Here is a 25,300-nt window from a genome sequence, read left to right on the forward strand (position 1 = left end):
TTTCATGTCACATTCCGCTAGGTGGATAAATCACGGCTAAAAGCAATACTTAAATCATAGAATCATTAAGGCTGGAGAGGACCTCTAAGACCATGTAGTTCAAACGTCCACCTACCACAATTATTACCCACTAAACCATGTTCCTTAGCACCACATCTACACATTTCTTGAACACCTGCACAGACTGTGTCTCTACTGTATCTCCGGGCAGCCTTTGACTCTCCCAAGAGAGTCCAGCATCTGACCACTCTTTTGGAGAATTTTTTTCAAACATCCAACCCGAACCTCCCCAGGTGCAACTTGAGGCCATTCCCTTTCAGGGAGGAAAAGTAAACACCCGCCTCACCACAAACTCCTTTCAAGTCACAATAAGGCCTCTCCTGAGGTTTGTCTTCTCCAGACTAAACAATCCCAGCTCCCTTAGCCACTCCTCATAAGACTTGTGCTCTAGTCCTCTCACCAGCTTTGTTTCCCTCCTTAAAAAAAAAAAAAAGTCACTTCTCTTCCTGCTATAAGCTCCTTTCAAGCACTTAAAGAGTCTTCTCTTCTCTAGGCTGAACAAGACCAACCCCCTCAGCCTTTCTTAGAAGAGATGCTCCAGCCCTCTGAGCATCCTTGTAGCCCTCCTCTCCAACATCACTCCTGTGCTGGGGAACACAATTCTCCAGATGGGGCCTTACAAGAGAAGAGTATTTCCCTCGGCCTGTTGGAGACCCCTCTGCGTATGTAGCCCAGGACACCATTGGCCTGGGCTGCAAATACACAGTCCTTGCTCACACCCAGCTTTTTGTCCACCAGAATCCCTACGTTATTTTCAGCAGGGCTAATCTCAATGAGTTCTTCACTCTGTACTCAAGGCCCTGCACTTAGTCTTGTTGAACCTTTTTAAGTTCTCATGGGCCCATTTTTTGAGCCTATCCAGGTCCCTTTCAATGGTATCCCTCCCTTCTACGCTGTCATCAGCTTAAAGTCATCTACAGATTTGCTGTGGGTGCACTCAATTCCATTACCTATGTAATTGATAAAAGTATTGGAGAGCACTGGTCCCAGGTTAGACTACTGGAGGATGACACTCATATCTGACCTCCACCTGGACATAGGATCACTGACAACAACCCTCTGGCTACGATCATCCAACCAATTACTTATCCATAGACCTTCCTACAAACCCATCTCTCTTTAATTTAGAGATAAGGATATAGCATGGGACCACATCAAAGGCCTTGCACAAGTCCAGGTAGATGACATCAGTTGTTCTTTCTTTGTCCAGTGATGCCACCGATCTGTTACAGAAGGCCACAAAGATAGATGACTTCATTAAAATTGAGGAAGTGTTGTACTGAAATAATTGAACGTTCTTACAGAGAAACCTGAAATGAAGCTTATTTATGCAAACACACATCACTATATTTATAGGTGCTTATATACTTTTATACATACATATTTAATCACTAATTTGCCCTTTAGGATACGGAATATCAAATATGCGGGGAAGACAAAGGGCTAAAATGATAGCATTATATGATAACTCATTTTCTTGTTTTGCAGTACAGAAACCTGGAACTTTATATGCAAAATGGGTACTGTGCAGAACAAGCTCTGAAATGTAAACTGCTTAGACAATCAGACTGAAGAGTTCTGATTGTCAGGAATGTGATTTGAAAGACAAAAGCTAGAGATTTAGATGACAACTAATACAGCGTTAATATATATAAGCATCTGTAGATCATTCAGAATATCTCAACCAAGGGATGACTTTTCATTAATACCAGCTGAGACAAAAAGAAAAATGCAATATATGGTAATGACAATAGAATGAACAGATGAAAAATTCATTCTTAGCTATAAAGCACAAGGAAATGACAATGTAATAAACCTATACAATACACGTTTGAGAACAGCATATCAATTTCCTCTGTTATTTGAATGGAGTACCACATCCAGCATAGAAACTCCAAAGATCTTTCCGAAGTCAGGAGAATCACAAAAAAATGGCCATTGTCAGGGAGAAATACTTATAATAATTTCTGATGTGTGACCATATATGGCATTTATTTTCCTCCCATTCTTCAAACTTGTTCACAATTGTCAGGTGCAATTTGCATCAGTTCTAAAATTATCTGGAATTACTAGAAGAAAATGGAAATATCTATAGCTCTTTTAACTACATATTAATTCACTTCTGCCTAGTAGTATATAGCAGGAAAAAAAATCCACAAATGAATTTAAGGTCAACTTTGCATTCGCATAGTCTTAATGATGTCAGAAAAGACCTTTATGTATGTGTTCAAAGGTCCAAGTGACAAGTGCTTGTGCACAAAACTCACAACTAAGTTAAAGGTTAGAACTGCTTATAAGCTATTATTTTCCTCTTGGCAGTTCACTTTAAAAAAAAAAAATACTCTGTGAATAATAGGTATGAAAAACAGAGGGTTCAATAACGGAAGAAAAAATCCATATTTTAGAAGATGTTTAAGAAGTACTTAATTTTTCAATAACAAAATTCAATTAACGGTAGTGCTGTAAAACACTGTGGCATTTCAAATAAAAGTCAGTAAACAGGCTACTGAAATTAAACATGTGGATAATGTTTTTATTGTTAGAAGATGAAAATCTTTAAAATCCTTTTGACTTAAGGAGTGCATTCAGATGCACATCTAATTGATCTCTTCTTACTGCACTGATTGCACGTTGAAGGCAGGTTAGCGTCGTTTTTGATTCTAGAGTTGTTTCTATATTTTATTACTACATAAAAAAATTAAGAGCTTCCCTAAATTTAAAACCATTGGAATCAATTAGAAAGTATCTTTTATTCTTTCCAGATGATAAATGTTTTTCAATGATAATAGGAAAATTCACTAGGATTAGAATAACCTAATGAAATAATCAAGGCTGTTCTGCTGAGTAGATATTTTTCTTTTCTGTGCGTATTTAAAACGTGTACATATGACTCTCACCATATAACCCCATTTTACTATTCCTATTTTAACAGGATCTTATTCTATCAGACTTTGGATTACTTACGATAAATTTAAAAGTAATATGAAGTAAACATGCAGTGTTTCTGAGCCATGGAAAGCTGTAAATGCGAACTTTGGAGAGCTATTGTACCTGCATTTAACACAGGCCCAAGTTGTGACTGTTAGTTGAATGCATTAACATTTTACTTGCTTTCCTGATGTAATTCAATGTGATTTTCCCTTTATTTTGCTTTTCTATTGTGGTATATCAGTTAAATCGAAGTTAAAGTGGTGTGTCAGCAGTGAAGGTCATGCTAGATATTAACCATCATATTGCAACCAACCGATCACAAGCTGAGGTGATTTCTGTTTCCATGCATCTGCACAGAACTCCATCCTCTTCTCATGGAATCTTCACAGTGATGAATCCAAGAGCAAGTGAAACTATTTAAAAGCATTTCAGCCACAAAGACTTCTTTTAAGATCCAAGGGCATGCAGGTTTAAGCTCTGTGCTAAAAATAGCACAATTGCTTTTAAGAGGGTTATGTATCATACACAGTTTGGACAAAAGCAAGTAAATATTGTGTGTGTCTACAGCAATACAAGAAATATACGATGTGATTTGGAATATCTCCTTTTAAATGAGGTCATTAACACGTTTTAGGCAAATGAGGAACTTGGTAGAAGGCAAACAATAAGTTGAAAACTCTAATATCAGCAAACTGGATACAGAACTACTGCAGTACATCATTCTCTGTTAAAGAGCACAGCAAAAAAAAAAAAATAATTTACCAGTATCAAAGACTCAAATACCAAGCTTAAATAGAAAGGAGATTAGTATTAGACCTATAAGAGTGGCAATGTGACCAGGGGCAAGAGTCTGTGAAATTCTAAGGCAGATTAAAGTACAAGGGCAGAAAACAGAGTGGGATTGAAAGACTTCAATTTTTTGAGGCAGACAATGTAAATGTCACCAATGGTTGTTGGTTCTCACATCAAATTTATGCTTATAGAGGACACAATTTTCCCCGGAGACAAAAATCATGAACCTTCTATGCAAAACAGTGCACGTGTACTCTGCACCTTTGTGCCTACTGTGGCCCCTCTTCCTCCTGTCTTCAGAGTTCAGGAACTAAATCTTTTCGGTCATACAGCTGAACACTGCTACAGAGGCAAGGCAGCTACATAGACTGGTAAGATTACCAAGAAAACTCCTGCTCTAATTGCATTCCGACACAGGGAAAGCATGATGACAACTTAGGAAAGTTCATGCATGAATATATGGAAACAGTAATAGTTCTTCGGTCGGAATTTTAGAAACAGTGAGTCACTGACATTTGTTTTCAAGCTGAAGCTGTAGTCCTATGCTGGCTACGTGGGATACTGTCATCATCTCCAGTGCTGAGTTCATACAGAGGGACTCAGCAGCATACAAATTGGCTAGAAAGAGAATAAAATCCATAACAAGATGATCTTACTTCCCAGGGAGGTTAGGGGAATATTTTGCTATGGAAGAGGCACAACTTCACATGCTCCACTGAAAATTAGTTACACTGCTTTACGTTCACGATATGGCTTCAAGTACAAAGAGCAAGTTAAAAGTAAGGTGTAAATCATAGGCTGCTTTGGATCACTTTATCTAATCCTTACACAGACATTAGTCACACTGTAAAACAGATGTAATTTTCCTTTGTCAACTCTAACTAAATTTTAACATTATGTAAATAGACATCTGTTCTTTAAAACAAAGCTAAAAAAGCACCAAGTCACATCTACTACAGGGTAAGGTAAAATTAAAGGATACTATTACAGTCTTGCTTTCACTTGATTTGCTCCTGCAGTATCTAGGTTTAAAAGCACTGAATTTCTCTTTGACTGATGTGGCAATTAATGTTTCTTCAAACACTGGTACAGTAACAAAAAGCTACGAACAGCAAATCATCACTCTTCATATGCAGCACATTTAAGGCAGCTACTCCCTTTACAAGTATAGCCTCCAATGCAATCTGACCACAGTTTTAAAATACATAAGGACACAAGAAATTATGGTTGAACGAGAACACCTGACTGTAATCCAGATAGTAAAATCAGGTACTGCGAAAACATCTCTGCATTTACAAGAATGTGTGTTTCTTTGTGTTCACATCTGTTTATCTTACTATATTTGTTTTCCAGTAGAATGAAGTTTTACACCTTTTTATTTTCACTAGGAGTTGTTAAAATGCAGAGCTGCGTTTATCTAATTCAATGATGTCAAGAAAAAGATAGGAGAACGACTAGGGGGAAAAAAAGCCCAAGTATTTCAGGCTGTTTCTAAAAGCTCAGTGAAACTTCACCCAATAAATATAGAAATTTCCTAAACAAATTAAGTAGGATTGTAGTACCCATATAACCTGGAATTCCTTGGCTTGTCAACAAATATTTATTAATTTATGCAAATACGGGACAATATAAGTTGGTATACTTCTATTGAAAGTCAGAATCCAAGACTATACTTGCAAATATACAATCATTTTACTATGAGATTTTATGTTCTACATGCTGTAACTGAGGACATCAAATACCTTAAACTGCTTGCGTTGGTGGTATTCAGGTATAAGGCAGAGAAATTTGTACAAGATTATACTATATAAGGTGATGCTCAAAATCCTTGAACCTCTAAATGAAATTCATAGATACGCTGGTGTTGTTTCACGAAGAACTGATAACAGAAGCAGTTTCTCAGAGATTATGGTGACAGGCAGAAATATAAAGTTCACAGGAGAGAACAAAACACGCATTCAGTCAGATTTTGAAGTGCTCCATCAACTTCACATTGGCAAAGTCCAAATTATTTTAACCGAGGCTCCTGTATGGATGAAGATGATTTCAAATCACTGGAAAAATCTATAGTTCAGGTATGGTGGTTGAATCTCAAAACGCTACAGAAATGTTGTCAGGTCTTCTAAATCCAAGATTAAGAAAAAAATATGTTTTAAAGGTTCCATGCACTAACAAAACAATGCTGCTTTTTAGTTACCACATAGTTTTCTGATACATCTGGGATAGTAAAGAACATAAAGGAAAATGGAAACTGCTCATAATTCTTGACATTGTTATGCATGTGCAGAGAAATAGCTCTCCAGTCTGTTCTTTATGTTGCTTTACACTGGGCAGAATGCAGATCATGCAGCTTTCTATGCAGAGCAATATTGTGTGACAGACAGAAAAAAATCATTTTTACCTTCTAAAATTCCTGGCAGTGGCTGCTCTGAAGAAATAGGACTTTAACCTAATATGCAAAGGGCTGATTCAACTGAATATTAAATTTACTATATTGTATCCAGAAAAGCTATGTGCTTATTTAGAGGATAGATCAAAATTGTTCAAACTCCCTCAGGGGGCTTTAGATTTTTGAACACTATGTCCAAGAATACAGATTAGGATAGAACATGAATTCTTTTTTCCTTTGAATTTCAGATGCTAAGAGTACACGCTGTAGAGACACATATTAGATTTTATAAAAAGGTTTTCCAATACTAGAGCATACCTCTTACAGCCTGCTTATCCCTAGTGAGAAACTAGACAGGAAGCTATATTGTTGACCAAAAAGGCATCCATCTTACGTATGAATCAAGACAGACAGATAAGTAACCAACTTTTAAAACAGTACATCATAGTTATCTCACTAAAGTGGTTTTGAGTGATTTATCTTGCACAGAGTGGATTCAGTACTTGTCTTCAAGTTCTAGAGCAGCTTCTTGTATTTTGTTTATATAAGCCTCAAACATTTTGTGTGTCAGGTAGGGTACTTGTTTAACTGATAGACATCAACATTCTGAAAATAATTTTGCATTTTCTTTCTTACCTATTATTGATCCCACCAATTAATTCCGTGACTCTCGGAGGTTTCGGGAGCACAATCCAGTCATTACTTGTCCGCTGGTGCCCCTTTCAGTTTTGTTTTCTAAACACAGTCTCACATTCATATGAAAAGACAGTGATGCCAGCCTTTGCTTAGACCAATCCATGTCCAACCAGAAAGCACACATGGAAGCTGGGTGCCCCAGTGCATTGTCCCAGAGAGGGGATACTTAGGAGTTGTGTTCCTATAGTCTGGGGTGGGCAAGGCATTCACAACAGCACGTGGGTTTCAGTTATCAAACCTCTAACACTGGGGTATTTCACACCATGTTTCACAGAGGAAGAAATCCTACTCGTGTTTCATCAAATGATACGTTTCAGCAAATACTGATTATTGGCAAGGTTTTACATATTAGAGAAAATTATACTTCTTTTCATGACAACGCAGTTGTAAAAAAAAATCTATTGGAGCTACAGTGATGAGGGTTTCTGGCCCTTTACACGACAATATTGTCTATGAGGTGACAGCCTCATTTGGCTAAAGAAAAACTCTGCATAAGTCAGTTACATACAGCAATTCTGTCTGGAGGAAGATCAAAGTAAATAATCTTTACTAGTGACAAGATTCCTATACAAAGTATTTCATTGGAAACTTGGAAATTCTTTCAAGTGCTAATTTCTCACTTCAGTAGCTAGAATGGTTCAGCTAATTTTTTCCTAATTCCTTAATTTTTTGCAAGATAATATTGACAACAGGAAACTGAAAGCAAATTGTACATTCTCATGTTATAGAACAATTAAAGATGTTGACTAATTAGTGTTGTACCTTCATACATTAAAAATAGGCTGCTTCATTTTTGTCAATTGTTTTCATAAACATTCATCTGAAATGCATTAATACCATGTGACAACGTACCTATAGAGTTTCTTTGTGCTTAATACGCATAGTCAAAGGACAGAGATGATTTTCCAAGTACATTGTCTTTGCTGAATTTTTCTACTAATTTAAGTAGCAAACAAAATAGAAAAAAAAAACAACTTCCAGTGCATTTTCCTAAAAGCAAAAATCTGTCACATTTTCAGCAAGATTGCAAGAGCTTTGAGAGGGAGCTGAGTAAAATTAGTACCTGAAGTTTCCCTCTACAAAAGAAAGTCTTCGAACACCTATTTAGGTATGGATAGCAGGGGCCGATCAATTAAAAAAAATAATAAAAAAGAACGGTGCTTTTTAGAACCTCATTTACAAGTAAACCTTATTGCTTGGAGATTTACAAACATTTCTAGAATGAAATAAAAATCAAAGTTTAAATCAATCACACTTTACTAAAAGCTATTTTTATTTACATGCTCTTCTTGACTAACCCCAATGCCGCGTATTTAGCAAACTCTCTAAGTATGCTATTTCAAATTCATATTCTTCTCCTTTGCAACATAATTCTTTCTTACATGAGTTAAGGGTATCATTTCTACTTACGGTCTCAAGTCTCACTATGAGGATCTTATGCTCCTCTGTAAGCTAAAACATCTGAATTTAAGTGTTTTCATTAAAAATCTTTCATCTTGTATATATTCCTCACATTTGTCTATTCACAGAGTCTTTATTCTAAGATAAATCTAAATCAGAACACAAGAAATCTATACCATCTCCTCTGTATCCATCCGGAACAGAGCAGGCATAAGTTCCACAAACTATTCTGAATATCTTCTAGTGACATTTCCAAAATCAGTTCACTTCTCTTTCCAAACTGATCATCCTCATGGCAGAACTCAAAAATTGACTGGTCTGAGGGAAAACAGACCACAAGACAGGAGAGCAGAACATGAATAACAACAGATTAGAAAAACACAAAAAAATTATCAAATCTTATTCATTATAAGAACAACCCTCCCTTATCTCCACTTTTTTTTCTTCATTGACAAAAAAGAACATATTTCAGCAGTGGATTTCAATCCTTCAAATGTTAAACACTTCGTACTCCTTGGACGTATGTGACCTCCTGCTCCCTCATGTTTATAGGGCTGCTGTCAAACAGCCACTTCTGTGCTTAATGCTGAGATTGCTTAAAGCAGTGCTTTTTCACAGAAGAGTTTTTTATTTTATTACATGCTTTGCTTTCTCCATAGGCTTGCCCAAAGTTGTGTCTGCTTCTCTTCCAAATTTCACATCCAAAGGTAAGCAAAGATAGCATTATTTTGACAGGGATACTAGAAACATTTGTTTTCATATGGGCTCATTTACCTACTCTGCAAGTCTTTGTTGTATGATAAACTGTAAAAGGGTGCCTTTAAAAACGAATTATGCCTGAATTTCCTATAAATGTTTTAGCTGCAAAAAATCAAAATCAAAAATATGATTTTTAAAAGAATTAAAATTGATGTATAGGATTTACAAGTGCAAGGCACTGATATTCCCAATTTCATTCACCAGCAGTAACATATCAAGGATTCCAGCTGCTGAGCTATTTAGGTACCCTACTGAGGTCCTGGCCTCCAGGCAGGGAACCAAATGAGCCCCAGGACACGTCACAGCTCACTAAAACAGACTTCCCCTAAGGACTGATTCTTCAAGCCAAGGCTCAGCTGATCATTCTCTTCCACCAATTAAATTAATAGAACCACTCAGAAATGCACAAAAGAGACTTCTGTAAGAGGTAAATTGCATTTATATTTCACAGCGTGAGCAGAAAATCTGAGGAAACAATGAAGACAGGACAACTGCTAGGAACTGGCTATTCTTTCACAGAAGTGGTGTACACAGTTCAGGAACCCTCTGGAGAATATAGTATTTTCTATAGTTCAACAGAAACTCAACAGAAATGAAATAGGCACTTATAGCCTTCACTTTCTGGAATTGGCTTTTTGTGGAGATGATGTTTACCGTGCTTTGCGGTACTGTCTGTATCTCTGTCTCTATTATCATTAGATTCCAGGTTTCAGATACTTTTATTTTGGCTCTGAAGCAAGGATTACCTAACAGTTCAGGACATCAGCACATCATAATTTATTGGACTGACGGATAGGGGTAAGTTTTGATTTCACTTTTGCAAGAAGGCTTACAGCTAACTCTTACAGTGAGATCCTCTTTGCACTAAAGAGAGTACCAAGCATGAAATAAATAGAACCATTTTAAATAAAGTTCAAATTCCAAACTTTCCAGGCTGCTGTCAGGGACAGAAAAAATGAAATATTCATTTTGGTGTATAATCTTTTACTTACTTATGAAACATCTAGAAAGATTAAACACAATAACCTTATGAAAACTATAACCCTCTTCTGGCATTTATCTCAACACAAAAAGGCATTCTTACAGTGAAATACAGCATTATTTCATTTGACAAAAAGTTCCATTAAATACATATTTTTTTTTTATATACATGGTCTGATTTCTTCAGCATGGCAGTGTGATATCCTGTATGCTTTGGCAAGCTCTTTTTTATTATTACATTCGCAAAGAGTATTATTTAAAAAAAAAAAACAAAAAAAACAAGGAGTTGAAATTCACACCTTCTGGTAAACAGAAAATAAACTCAATATGGAAATTCGGTGATTGTGTGAATTATACACAAAGGCTCTCAGAGTTCTGCTCAGTAATTGTAAAAGCTGTAGAACTGATCATAAATAAGTAAACTCCATAGTTCTCCTAAGCCCTTTCCTGGAGCACAGAAATAACCACCTCCCTCTTATCTGCTCCAAGTAGGAATCAAAACTTGCCATACGAGAAACTTGGATTGAATGACAGTTATAAGGGCTTCTATATTTCATGTACTTATTAATCTTGTTACAGGATTAACTAATCTGGCTGTTGTATATTAACACAATGCTCATTTGAAAGAGTTGATACATTTTTTGATGCCCTCTTCCAAAATTTTGCACAGGACCAAGAGAATCACATCAGACACGCTCTCTGAAACAGGGAAATTCGTAGCACAATCTGTTCTCAAGGAAATTCCGCAAGTTGGTCAGAACCCCTGACCTCACGAGATTGTAGTCAGGCAGTGATTGAAAACCTGTTCCATCCATGACACGATCAAAGTCTCTGAAACATTTGAGACGTGAGGGTATGGGAGTGTAAGATGAGGTTCCTTACTGTATTTCCTTGCACATAACCGCCTATCTAATCTTTACTCCTTACAATATTTACTCCAGTACTGATGCTTATCTGCTTATGTGCAGGTAAATGCAAGAACTGTGATAAAGGAAGCCATGACAGAGTTTCCCTGCTATTTCATGCTCAGCTTTATTTTTGCTGATAAGAGAAATAGCGACTAGGTAAGGAGCGAGCACAACTAACTGCTGACTTAATGCAAGTAAGGGATAGTTAATGCCTACTACTTCAGTAACTTGCAGGCTGGCCTGCTTATGGCACTGTTGTGAAAAAAAAACTTGATTTAGAAACAAAGTGATAAATATTTAAAGAATTTACAGAACACTTAGAAAGTGGGAGTATAGTGACATCCTACACATCACACAAGTCTACGGATTCTAGGTGATACGGTTTCATTTTGTAAAAAGCAATATTCTGAGTAGTGGAAACTACAGCAATAGTTGCCCAGGAATGGGTTCATGTTGGAACTAGGACTCATTTTTGTTCAGGAAGGTCACTCGTTTTCATAGTGACTGCTAACTTTACTAAATCTATATTTGTCAAGTGTTACCTAAATCTTTTGCCCTTTGTCTTCTGAATGATCAGATGAACATAAACTGTTTTGTCCAGGACTTCTGCAAAGCTACTGCATTTATTCAGGGCAAACAAGGAGTCAGGTTTGCAAATACTCTCACTTCTGCAAAGGCACGTTGTGAAGTTTTAAGTGCCCTGTGGACATCGAGGAATGCAGTTTGCACTCAAAGAATCTGAAAACTCAAGTTTTAAGAAACACAGAAATATTTCCTGATTTATGTGAGAGCTGGAATTTACTTGTGGCAAAAATTCTGGGAGTATCCCTAGTGCTGCTTTGTCAGAAAATGATAGGTAAATAGGAGGTAAGAGAGCACGAAGATCTAGTTCAATCTAACTATCTCTGTCTTCCAGCTTGCAGTATCTGATCACAAGCCTAAGCTATGGATGAAATGCAGAGCCCATCAGAAAGCTTGGCTCCACTTCTAGGTCCCATGATGAAAAAAAAATAACACTTACATGGGGTCATTTGGGGGACATTTCATGAAAAGGCTGCATTAAGTGAGGATGTGAACAAATCTGTTTCCTTTAATGCATCACCTACAGTAATGGTAGAAATGTTTGTAGCCTAAAGTACTCTTAGATTCTTTCAAAACCTGCAAAGTGTAATATAGTGGAAACTAAGTATGACTTAGTGTAATCTTCTGTGCCACGCTTTCAGTAGAAGCTTTTAAAAAGTGTGGGAAAGGTTTTTTTTTTTTTTAAATAATACACGTGGGAAATCAGAAGCAAAGCCTAGATCAACAAAACGAGGTACACGTGTCTGACTTGGAAAATCTGGAAAGGTCTTCAGTGTGGTGTCCTCACAGGAGGTTTACTAAGACTACCAAAGCTGTTTCCTGAGTTCACTGGGACATGCAGGACTGACAACGCCACTCCAGTAGTTTCTAATCCACATAGACAAAACAACTATCCCTAAATCCACCCAAATGTCACAGTATTTACCAATGTTATTATATATTCCCGAACGGATAAATTTAGTGCATTTTTCTTAGCACCTTAATAACCTTACAGATGACACAGAAAATACATTAACATTTTCCTCTCTTCCTCCAGAAAGATAATTGCAAACCCTGGTGCTTTTAACATCTGAAAACTGCGAAAAGCATTTTTCAAATATAGCCTAAATGTTAAGCAACATATCAATTCTACAACAATTTAACGCTAAACTCATATAGAAAGATTTCCAAGTGATTTAACCATGAACATAAAACAACATGGATCTAAAATTATGTTAATCTATCTATAACACGGATATGAGGAAGAGAAGAAACCACGCTAATTTATGTGCATTTTCTAGGCTTGGGCAAAGTGCAGAATCCTTCAGTCTTGACTTTCAGTTAACTTCAGTAATGATTAAGAATAAAAATAATAAGCTCAATATTCTGTGCAACAGTAAGCTCAATATAGTTGAACCAGTGAAATGGCAGGGGTAGGACAAAGGGAGAGTTGTTTTTGACTTACAGAAACATTTTCAAATGAAGGTGTATAAAGTTTATCTACGGTACTGCAAAATATACCCCAATGGATACAGATAGCATAGCAATGTGTTTCTACCTTCACTTTCAAACACACACAAATATGGTAAAATGAGCTGATTGAACAACTATCAAAACAAAATCGGATTCAAATTCTGCATTACAACACAACAAATAAAACTGATTGCTTTTTACTTAGTATTTTTTTGCTACATTTATTACTGCATAAATCATCTTCGGTTTACACTCATGAGAACTGTAAGAACAGATTTATAGGTACCTTACAGGTTAATTTGGACTTGTATTGTGAGAATTAAATCTAAAAAAAGGTACTCTGCTTTTTTTTTTTTACACAATGCGACTGATGTAGCTATCCTTTCTAAAAAGCATGTTCAGAAACTGCTTTAAGAAAATAACATCTTTAAAAACACATTGCAGAGCTCCTGCCACTGAAATGTGTGAATTATACTCCATTACTGTTGGCATTAGGAAAGCATGTTATTTGTTGATCTGGATACAATTTTTTTGCACAGCTAGGAAGCGATGCATTCCAAGAAACACTGTGATATTTTAATTAAGTAATTTTACTATGGCCAGCACTACATTTTACATACATATATTTTACTTCATACTCAGCATTCTGGACAATAACTGCTCTTAATAAGGCAAAACATAATATGTGTGTGGAAAAAAAGAAAAAAATTGCATTCTATCTCAAGGCTTTTTATTTTTCATAAAGCTGCAAAAAAAAGCCTAATACGGAAATTTCTTTTTTGAAAACTGACAAAAGCTATCAGCCTTAGTTGACCCCTCTCAGCAGAGATTGCAGCTCAAGTAACAGGCAAAGATATCGCAAATGTGATTTAACATACAGTTAAAATAAAGAATTCACTTTAAGATGATTGTAAGTTGACCACAGATCATTCACAAAAAAAAAAAGATACAATATTTACTATTCTACTGAAGAACATCAGATGGGATGGTTTTTCTACGTGTTGATTACGTTATGCAGCATTTCTACAATTATTTAATTGATAAGCTGAACACTCAGAACTGTTCACTATGTCATAGTACTAAGAGTAAGCGATAGCACTGATGACAACAGAGACACTTTCCTGCCTTTGTAGCTGTGGTTTGCTAGTATCAGCGTTCACTAGATTTATGAAATCTGACATCATTAAAAGCTCAACATTTCAGCATAAATCTCTCAACTCAGAATACTTTCAAAAATTGTTTATGTCTTTCTACTGAGAGGCCCAGATATAAATGACTTTGAAATTAATATTTGAACTTTACCAGAAGCATGCACTCCAAAGTCAATGAAGCAATGCCTGAAGCATTAACAGCAGATGCTCTTTCAAGAACCTCCCTGCTCATAGTGCACCCATTTTGTTGACCCTGTTATCCTGTCATCTGTGCCTGGAAAAGCTGCATTCACAGTTACTAGACTGAATTTTGGAGTAGTTCGTCATTATACAAGGTCTATCTAGAGCATCTGATCACTATTTGTTTATCTAGTTACAGAAGCCCTACCTTCTGTCCGTCCTAGCTTGTAGAGACCTTTAAAGTAAATGCCAAAAAATGAAGTGATTTTCTCAATATGGATATTTTTAGCTCCAAATCTGGATCTTGTTCCACTCTGTGAAAAATCAAATCCTCACTGAGACAGAAAAAAAAAAAAAATGTGACTCACAGCCCTCTGGGCTGGCACTCAAGAGAGAAAAGCTATCCAAGCTCCAAAAAATTATTCCTTTATTTTTATCAATAATATTTTCACATAAAAATGTAGAAAACACCCTCTAGCATCAGCGCATGAAATACTAACCTTTCCCATCAGCTTAGCACCATAACTAAGAAATTATGTGCTTTATGAGCCAGTCAAAATGATACATATTACCAAAGCATAGCACTTTTGTAAAGAGCCAGTGAAGGGATGAGCGGAGAACATTTCCTGTGGTTCAACGATTCTTCTGAGAACAGAGATGTAGGCTTGTACTCTCAGGCAAATTAAAAACAGCTTTGATTCTTTGGAAGATTTCCTAAATACTGAAGTGCCATAAAATAGAGCACTGTCATCATCAGTTTTAAACAACAATAAGTAGAAATGTCTGTCCAGCACTTCAAATGAAAGGACACCTCTTGTGTAAGACTGCACATGGTTTTTCCCCAATGGGACAGAGACTGCCCAACAGGGAGTGACATTTGAGATGTGCCTTTTCTCAGCGTTTCCACAGAAATCAAACAGTGACCAACTACAAATAGTACTTTGATACGCGTATGTCCTGCTCATATTTAAACGTCAGTACTTGTGCTCACGTACAAAGTAGTTAAATAGATTACATAGCCAGGTGTCAGCCTTTTCATAGAATCACAGAACCATTGGAGTTGAAAGACCTCTGGAACTCCCCCAGTCCAATCCTCTTGTAAAGCAGTTCGCTACAGCAGGTTACACAGGAAAGCATCCAGATGGGTCTCAAATATGTCCAGAGAAAGAGTCCACAACCTTCCTGGGCAGCCTTTTGCAGGGCTCTGTCACCCTTACAGTAAAGAAGTTTTTTCCTCACATTCACACGGAGCTTACATTCCTGTTTTTACCTATTGCCCCTTGTTGTGCCACTGCTGAAAAGAGCCTGGCCCCATCCACCTGACTCCTGCCCATTAGATACTTATAAGATTGATAAAACCTCCCCTCAGTCCTTTCCAGGCTAAGCAGTCACAGAGCTCCCAACCTTCCTTATACAGGTGATGTTCCAGACCCCTCATCATTTTTGTGTCTCTTCCAGTTGTTAAAGATTAATCCTGGATTAATAGCTGTGAACAGCTCAGACAAAACACTTCTGTAATATGTTTGAGGTTTAACCAAGTATTTCTTACGTGGATCTAAAAAAATAAAACAAAAACATCTTCACATAATTTATCTGAAACCAGTGAAAATGTATTGCAATAGCTATCAGTATCAGGGCCACATACTTAAGGGTGATGGACTACTCCAGATGCAATATAGCTGAAAGAAGGTAGAGAGCAAAGCAAGCAAGAGAGACTCCACCTGCCTAAGAATACTTCATCACTAATATTAAACTAAGCATTTTTTTAGAGAAAGACTTGTGAACAAGTTAAACAGGACTGTAGACCAATTAATCAAGTAACTTTAGAACGGTAACAAGTAGAAGTTCACAAAAAAATACAATTTAGGAAACATTATATTGCTTTAAGATGATCGTATGCACTTTCCCACCATTTTTATTTGTATTAACAAAACTAACCAGACATACCCAATCCAAATCACCATCCATATCCACACACCCACACAACTTCCATTACAGGAACTCTAGGGACAGTATGAGATTTCCATATTTACCTCTGGCCCACAAGCTGAACCTCAGCTCCATGGGTTTCTTTGCTTACTCATGCCTCATGTTTTGCACTCCAGTTTTCCACGACTTCAAGCAAGTGGGAAATATTGGCAGGAAGATTGTTTTTAATTGATAACCCAATGAACTGGTGAATTCCCTATTCAACAGAGAAGTTGCTTAAGAAGCTTTCAAAATGTTTCCCCAAGCTGTGTGCTGGTATTTGCACTGGTCAGTGTGGCACAAGGACTGAGGGTATTTGCCACGAAGCCTTGGAGTCTTCCTCTGAGACTGAGCTGAAATGCCTCATCTCAGATGGGTAGCAGATGTAGGTCCAGGATGACAGCAATGACACCTGCAATGGCACCCAGCAGAGCACTCCTTGTGAACTACCCAGCCTGATATGGACAAGACTGGGACAAATAATACTTGTTCCTAAGTCAATTATTTGAAAAGAGAACCCATAATGCGAGATTTACTGTGATACCGTTAACTTTGTAGTGAATTGAAGTGTTTGTAGCATCTGTAAAACTGATGGATTGTTTCTCATAGAGCTGGCAGTTCAATAGCAAATATGCCTTTTATGTGCAGGAAACCAGCAAGGTCAAACAGCTGTGAAGGGTACACTGGAAGCACAACTGATTTCTAGGGGAATAATACATACACTAGAGTTTACTATTTGTTTCTTCAAAAAGAGAGCAGATGTGAAAATACCCACGGATGTAATCCATTCTTTTTTGCCAGCTTTATGTATCTAATGTGATCAGAATAACTAAGAAAAAATGCTAGGTTTTGAGTTTATTGTTTACTTTCAGTAGGTTTCCACACGGACAAATCCTTTTCGAGATGATTTCAAAACCTGAAATATATGGTCAATTCCTTCCAAATGTAGAAACAGTGCCCAGTTTGTCTACGTAGCATCTCTAGAACTCTGCAGCAATATGGAAAGGAAAGGCAACTTTTTTCTACTCAAGCATAAAATAAATGCAAGCTGGAAGTAAGCAATTCCCATCAAAATTTTACTTTTGTTACCTTTTCTTTGTTTTCAATTCATTCTTCTGTCTAAAAACAAGGAGAGAGAAACAGAATCTTCTCTGAAGAGTTATATATTTTCCTATTGTATGAAAAAGTATTATAAGTTTCTCAGTGTAAATCCACATTGAAAAATTCACTTGAAAAAGTCATCACAAAGTAGTCTTTGATTTTGAAATTATAATGAGTAACATTTGAACGAGCCTTCTAAGAACCAATCAGTGTGAAAAGAGTTAGTGACGCTCTATAGTTTAATGAAATCTTTGGCTTTGTGGCTTGTCATCAGTGAAGAAGCATTAACTGTTAATCATAATAGTTAACATTTAACATATATACCTTGTCAAGCAAGGAAAGTTGGCCTGACTTAGGCTATTTTCCAACCAAAGAAGCCTAGCTGAAGTGCTAAGAAACAGTTAAAGGAGAAATTAGCTATTACAGATCTGTTTAATTCCTAGTTTTGCTAATCTTCCTTTCACTTTCACTGAGGCACTTCATCTCTTTACGTAATAAACACTGAATACTTGTATAAGAATGACTATGGTATGCTAAACAACATATAAGCAACAAGCAAAAAAATCCTAACAAATTACTCATTTGTTTTATCAGAGTAAATGAGCTTTTCTGCCTGAATTACGGTGTATATTTAATATTTTCTTTACAATGAATTCATTTTATTTGCTATCTACTTTACACACCTCAAACACCATTCTCTTTCAGGTCATTTATGATGAAATTACAGCTCCACTTATCAAACTTAGAACCTAAATACCATTCCTGACACCTTCTCACTGCAGATTTCACTCTTCAAGGTATAGAGTTACCACTCTGCCTTCAAAGGATTTTTCTTCTAAATTCAGGAAGTAGTCAAAAATCTCAGTTTGAAATGCTGGTGCAAATTAGATCATCTTGAGGAGTAGGCCCCAAAGGATAATTTTTGCATACATCTAAGTTAGAAGGATAACAGGGACAGTTGATCATCTAATCAGTTGCCCATTTTTTCCCAACCAAGAACCCAGTGAGGATCCATCCACCCTGCCAGCCTTCACCATTGTCTCCAGCAGCAACTGTCACCCCAGAAGACAACAGGAAGAGAAAGCTCCAGAGAGCAGGCAAGCCCACTGCTGCTTCAAACCAAATCCTTTGCCAATTCGTTTATATCTCCCTCAGGTTTATTTAGCTCTTCACCCAATTTTCAGCCTCAGGAAAGTGAGGTCAAGAGCAGAACTTTGAAAACACTTGAATACTGTTCCGTGTTTTCTTTCTTGTTCAAATTGAACGATGCTGACACACACACACACAAAAAAGGTAAGTAGTAGAGCAATAAACAATTTGTTTAAAACTATTTGACAAGTCAACTTAACTTGAAACCAAGTTTCACAGATTTATCCTTTTATCTACGTAACCCTTCATTGCTATTGCTCCAGTTATTTCATAACACGAGGTCAACCCAGCCTTCTGTGAAATAAAAGCTATGCATTCCTAGAGCAGCGTGCATGCTGAAAGCACTCATGATTGCTTGATGTAGAAAACAGAAATTAAAAAGCTGATTATACTCACATCCAGTAACGGCTATAGCGTGATGACAGTAAAGTATTACCCCTTCATTAAAGCGCATATAATTAATTTCAAATTTGTGCATGTCTAATAGGATGCCTTGTTAGTTAAAGAACCTTAACTCTTCAATGATGTCATGAAAATAAGTTCATGGAACTTCTTTCCTACCTCATTTAACAGCAAGATGCAAACGTAACTAATGTTTCTCTGAAAATTGAAGAAAATATCAACATAGTGCCTAATCAACTTCAGTAATGTGACGCCATTTATCACCAACAAGAAGTGTAAAATAGCTTTTGCAAAATAAATAAGTACTGCTTGTGGTTTGCATTGCACTTTAAGATAACTGTCAAACTGAGAAACATTTTAACTAAAATACGAACAACAGATTCAGATTTTACTTTTATCTTTCAGTATGCATTACTGGACCTGATTCCAACACAAGTTCAGGAGAGGAAATTAAAGAAGCTTCAATGAGTGAAGTACACACATCAAATATATTTGATTAATAATTTAACAATTTGAACAAATAATTACATAAATATAGATGTATAATGAGACACTTCTGCATCCAAAGCAATTGCAAGAAGTTGAAGTAGATCTTCTGAGAGGACAAGCTCTACCTTATTACTAGACTTCACTATAGTAAGATGCCCACTCCTTCAGTTAACATCTTACATGCTTAATAATATGTCAGAAACAAAAATCCCCATATTCCTATTCAGATAATCCTAGTGAAATAATTCCATATCTGGAAAGAAATTCCCCTGCTGCAAGTTAATAGTGATCCTGCAGAGTAGTAATTATTGACATGCACTAAATGAGGAACAAAAAAAAAAACTTCCCAAAGTAAAGTTAATCTTACTGTGCATCTGATCCTAAGTATCCCTTCAGTTTCTATGAACTCCTTAAAAACAGAAGAAATTATTCATACCTATATTTCTCGATGATACAGAAAACATACAAACAAAACAAACCAACCCAAAACGAAGTAATGAAACATGGGTGTATTATTTGATATTGAGCTAATTATTTAACATAAAGGAAAGGAGACATAAATTAATCCAACTGCAATATAAAAGTTTGCAGGATTGCAGTAAGTTTGAAACAGGTGGAGAATGTAAAGTTCAGTAACACTACCCTACATTAAGATCATGCAGTGTGATTCAGTACTTCGCTTGGTTTATTTTAAAGCATTTCTTAGCACTTATCAGATCTCCCTTTCACTCCATTCTCAAATATCCTCCTACTGATAGTTTTGAACTCTGAGACTGGCCTGAGCGTTGTCACGACTGTTCTCTGGTATTTCTTGATGACACATTTACAGACACATTTAACAACCAGTTTCACCCAAAATCTGGTATAGGATAGAAAGACTGTGTATCCAATTACTCTATGTTTCCAGAAAGCTATTGTATAATTGAGCAGAATCTCCTCAAGAGAATAGTTTCTGGCTAATTGGTTTCAAGATAGTTCAGTAAAATTTCTTCTTCAAAAGAGTGATTAGGCACTGAAATGGGCTGCCGAGGGGGTGGCCAAGTTCCTGGAGGCATTCAAGAAAGAGTTACGTGTCATATTGAGGGACATGGTTTAGTGGAAAAATTTTGGTGGCAGGTGCACAATTGGACTGGATGATCTTGGTGGTCTTTTCCAAACTTGGTGATTCTTGAATTACTGTAGAGTCTGGACAAGGTGGGCAAAACAATTCTAAAAGAATTAAGGTTTCATTTCTGGGCTAGAACTCTGAAAGGACCCTTCAGCCCTCATTTTCACCACAGCAGTTTCATTGAAATAAACAACATCGGTAGGTTTAAAAGAATTCAGAAGTCAGCTCCTCATTTCTATCAGATACAAGCCTGCCTATAATGAAAGAAGTTTCTGTACAAAGCATGAAGCAGTTTGAAAAATAAGCTGTGGCACTCAAAGCAGCCTCAAAGAACTGTGAAGTAACCTACAAGACCTTTTCTATATGAGAGCCCGAGATGAGGTGAGAATTCAGATCCTCTTGCCACTACCAGAATCACTTCTGGAAAGCTAGGATTGCTAACTTGCCTGATTGAAAAAGAATTTTTGGATGGATATAAGACTCAAAGCCATAAATCTTTAACATGTATTTTCAGTCAAAAACAAAAAGCCACGGTTATAATATTTTCTATTTATTAGAAATAAAAGCAACTTTTAACTATAATAGAATCTTTAGAGTTTTCTATTGCAATGCTAGTTGAATACATTTCATGAGGCACCAAAACCTTAAATATGGAAAAAAACAATTGCTTGAAAGTTATGGACAGACAGGTCACAATTTTTAGAAGCTCTTATTGCTGTTGTGCACATGAACAAGAAGGCATTCAACATTTCACCTCTTCTTAACCACACAAACAGCTGCTACAGCTTTTATCACTGATTTCATCCAACTTCATCGTTCCCTTTAAAGTCTTAACAACTGCTGCAACACCAGCTTGAAGTTCCATTCAAAGCATGAATGACATCAACATCCTCTAAAGACTCTTTAACCTTACTGTGCAATGGCAGTTAATATAATTTTGGAACAATGCTCACTAAACTGATTCATTTTAACAAGCAAGTTTCAGCCTACTTGCTATTTTCCTGACTTTTCAGCTTATCCCTATTCAATAAACTATCCTGTCATATTGTTATTACTCTGATTAATTGATCAAAGACGATGACAGCTATGGATGTGCAAATGGAACAAACTTTGGTGCCCTCATATTTCTATGCAACCCCTAATTGCTTGGGCTACTGAGAATACGTGAAGTAATAAATCTCAAAAAATTGTTTATCAGGAGGTGTTATAGAGATCAACTTGCAACTTAAGTAAGTGCATTCATCCTAAGATAGAAGTTTTTCTCTTAATAAAGAATGGTTAGCACCTTTTGCTGTTGTATCCTAGCAAGTTTACCATAGTTAACGAACACCCCGAGAAAAAGATAATTCCTACTTTAAAATATCCCCACTTCCCATACCCAAATGGGAAGTGAAAAAGACTAAACAAAAAAGAGATTGAGATGCCACTTTATTAAAAATGAATAATATGCCACTTTATCTTTGTTACCATACTGTAAGCTAAAATCAATTTGCACCAAATCTAACTGGAAGTCATTATTCAGTCAGATCTTCATATCTCTTATTTGGTATTCTCATGCACAGCAGGAACACATTGCGGGGTAGAAACTGCAATGGAACCGAGTAAGAACCTCACTTGTTTCAACACTTTTACAAACCCAGCATTTATTTGTTTATTTTTAAGAGAGGAAGAAGGAGGGAAGAAAAAGGAAGAGCAAAAAGAAGATAGGGAGAACACCACCACCACAACTATCTTTTATTTTTATTCCTTAAGAAGGAATATCTTTCATCCAGAACAAGCAAGATGATGATGCTGATACTGACTGGTTATCCACAAGTAGTGCAGACATCAAAGCTGAAAATTCCATTTAACTTTCCTAACACCCAGCTTTGTTATTTTAGGCAGTTTGTAGTGCACCAGTTCAGACTGCCTATAAATCCCTACATATTTGCAACAGGCAACATTATGATCTTTCCAGGAAAAAAATATAGAGTTTTGTCTGATCAGTATTGAACACCATACAGACAGTATTTAGAACACAGAGTTGCCATAAATTTAAAGAAGTTCCAGTAGACACACAAATACCTACTCAAAAAATACACTAAGGAGCAACAGATCAAAATCACACTGCTTCTTTCTCACTACTTTCAAAGAACTGCTGTTCTGTATTAACTGTATTAAGTCTCCAGCTCAGCTACATCCTTTGTCTCCTGAAGGCTAAATCTTATTCCACTACTGACAGTCCAGTGTCAGGAAACTCGTCTGTTCCCCTCATCTTTAGATCTCTGGTTTCTAGGTTCCAGAGAAACATGTTCCCTAAAGAGCATGTGTTTCTAGAGTCTAGTAAATAGCCTACTGGAATCAATGTTTAGGCTTCTATTGACTTCAACAGACTTCAGATCAGATCTCTGGTTAATCTACAACTCATCAAAATAAAGAAGTTTTATGAAGCATAGGATTTAAGTTACCTAGTTTTGAAAGTACTGTATTACTTGACAATCTGAGATAATGGAAATTGCTGTACCAATCACATAGACTTTGTTTGAATCAGATAATTTCAGCTCTGTGTTATCATTTAACTTGAACTCCATTTATCTATTAGATGTCTGCTAGTCTGCAATTTCAGTTTTCAACATACCACTTTCTAGTCAGACAAGTAAACGATTATGAGGTTGCACTTATGCATGATCTGAGTCTACAAATAACAAAAGAGAATAGTGAAAACCATTTGAATCTTACCAGTTAGAGACAACAACTCACACTACCAAACTCAGGTTGCATCCATCAAAATAAGGAAGGTGCTTATCAGCTTTGGTGTTTGTAGTTACAAGCAGTCTAGGCTACAAAGATTCAACGTGTTGCATCATCTTCAGATGGCATGGAGCAAGAGTAAAATGGCTACTGATAAGTTCAAAACATACATATAGCTAGAACACGTATACAAAAATCCTAATGTAATTATCCCTAAGCAGCTGGTGTGAAAACAGCCCTATGAAAAAGATACAAGAATCACTATGCAGGCTATCATGTCTTGTTTGGGCATTTGAACAAACCAGAAGTACAGAGACCCCTGCCTAGAAGATGACCAATGCATTTTTCTACAGATAAGGATATTCAGGTTATGAGACATTTGGATATCAGACAACGTATAAATCATATATTTTATCCTCCTTTAGAGTGAGTCCATGGAAAGATAGAAATGAGTAAGGAATTCTGAACAGGACATTCTCCCTCTGATTTCTACCATCGGTACAGTACTGATAAGTAGCGTATGAGCACTAAGAAACTGTAACAAAACTACCACTTCAGGAGTTATCTCTGTTTGCAAAGATTTTTGAATATAGACACACAGACAACTTAAGACAGATAAATTACTTCTAAAAATCAAAGAGAGCTCGGGTGGAGAGCTTTCTTCAAGTAACCAATTTAAGGAAAATGGAAGAAGTTTGATACTGAAGACTCTACATCATTAGCAAAGAACTACAGAGTCACTGACAAACTCTCCACTGCAAGAATGTGGCTGAAAACAGTATGCTCAGCATCACCATATTGGTAGCAGGGAAGTACCTCTATCTATATCATCAGGTTTCTGTTACCTTACATACAAATCAAAAATAAAACAACCAAATACTCAACAATACAAGAAAGAAGTATCTTTACTCACTCTGACAGGCTATGGGCAAACTGGTAAGGGGGATCTCTGGCTACACAGCACTCCTTCTCAGAAAGCAGCCTAGATGCTCTCCATTCACTAGCCAGCCCTTGTTTGAGCCCAGGCTGGCTCCCCCTGGTTCCACCCCTTCTGGCCAGGTGGGGAACACAGGTGCTCCCTGGGCAGCCACAGCCTTTCACCAGGTGCTCAATCACCAGTTCAAGCTTTGAGGTAAGTCTTCCTACACAAGGTGAACTTAATTGCACGGCATTAACAAACTACACTTTTTTTTTTTTTTTTTTTTTGGCTAAAAAGTGAAGGCTTAATGCTGGGAAAGGGAAGAGAAACCAGAAAATATAGAAGCGTTTTTATTTAGCAGTTTAACAGAACTTTAAGAAATAATTTTTAAAAGGTGTCATAAAAGTAGCTGCTCTCATCTTTGTGACAGACCATATCTGCACCTTGCTCCCTGAATTAGGATCATCAATTCCTTAGCAATTGCTTGGATTTCTTTTGAAAGTAGAGCACTCTACTTACCCATTACAATTTTTTTTACCAATTTTTATGTACTGTTAGAAAGCTCATATTTTAAAGCTAGGATGTTTATCTCAGATTCAGCTTCAGAATTATTTTGAAATGTGACAAAAATCACATTTTACGGTGAATTGGAAATTGCCAGGCAGTGGACTCTGAAAAGGGGTCAACTTTCTGAGAAATGTGTAAATATGTCATTTAATATTAAATTATTTTCTTTGAATTTTCTCTTAAGTGATGATCTTCCATCAGTTTCAAATTTTTATAGAAAAAAAATCAAAATTATTATCCAGTACAGGGGACTATGATCTTACACAAGGGTACAAGAGTTCAATCTGGTTCATTTGAGCCGAATTCTAATAGTGCCTTCACATTTCCGGGTGCACACATGGCAAAGTAACACTTCATAAGCTTGATCCAACCCAGCTCCCAAATAACATACAGCCTTCCCTTGTTTTCCCTGCTATTTCTCTGTCAAGCAGATCTGGCTCTCAGCTTGCTCTCTGATTAAGATAAATCTGAGAGTAAAATACAAATTAACCATTCATGTTATTTTGTACCTCAGTTTATTTTTGCAGTTGGCATCTTAAGCCACAGTAAGATTACATATAGACTAAACTGGAATACTCTAAAAAA

General features: G+C 36.5%; 1 long non-coding RNA gene across 1 annotated transcript in view; it reads right to left on the reverse strand.

Annotated features, from left to right (window-relative positions):
- Positions 1-24,233, reverse strand: part of LOC149915979 (uncharacterized) — a 62,188-nt gene extending 37,955 nt beyond the window's left edge. The window contains exon 1 of the long non-coding RNA XR_016470932.1: positions 24,143-24,233. This is a non-coding gene — a long non-coding RNA (uncharacterized LOC149915979). The remainder of the gene's footprint in view (positions 1-24,142) is intronic.
- Positions 24,234-25,300: the final 1,067 nt, after the last annotated feature.

This window comes from Phasianus colchicus, chromosome 14 (assembly GCF_987193195.1).
Source record: "Phasianus colchicus chromosome 14, bPhaCol1.hap1.1, whole genome shotgun sequence".
Classification (NCBI taxonomy): domain Eukaryota; kingdom Metazoa; phylum Chordata; class Aves; order Galliformes; family Phasianidae; genus Phasianus; species Phasianus colchicus.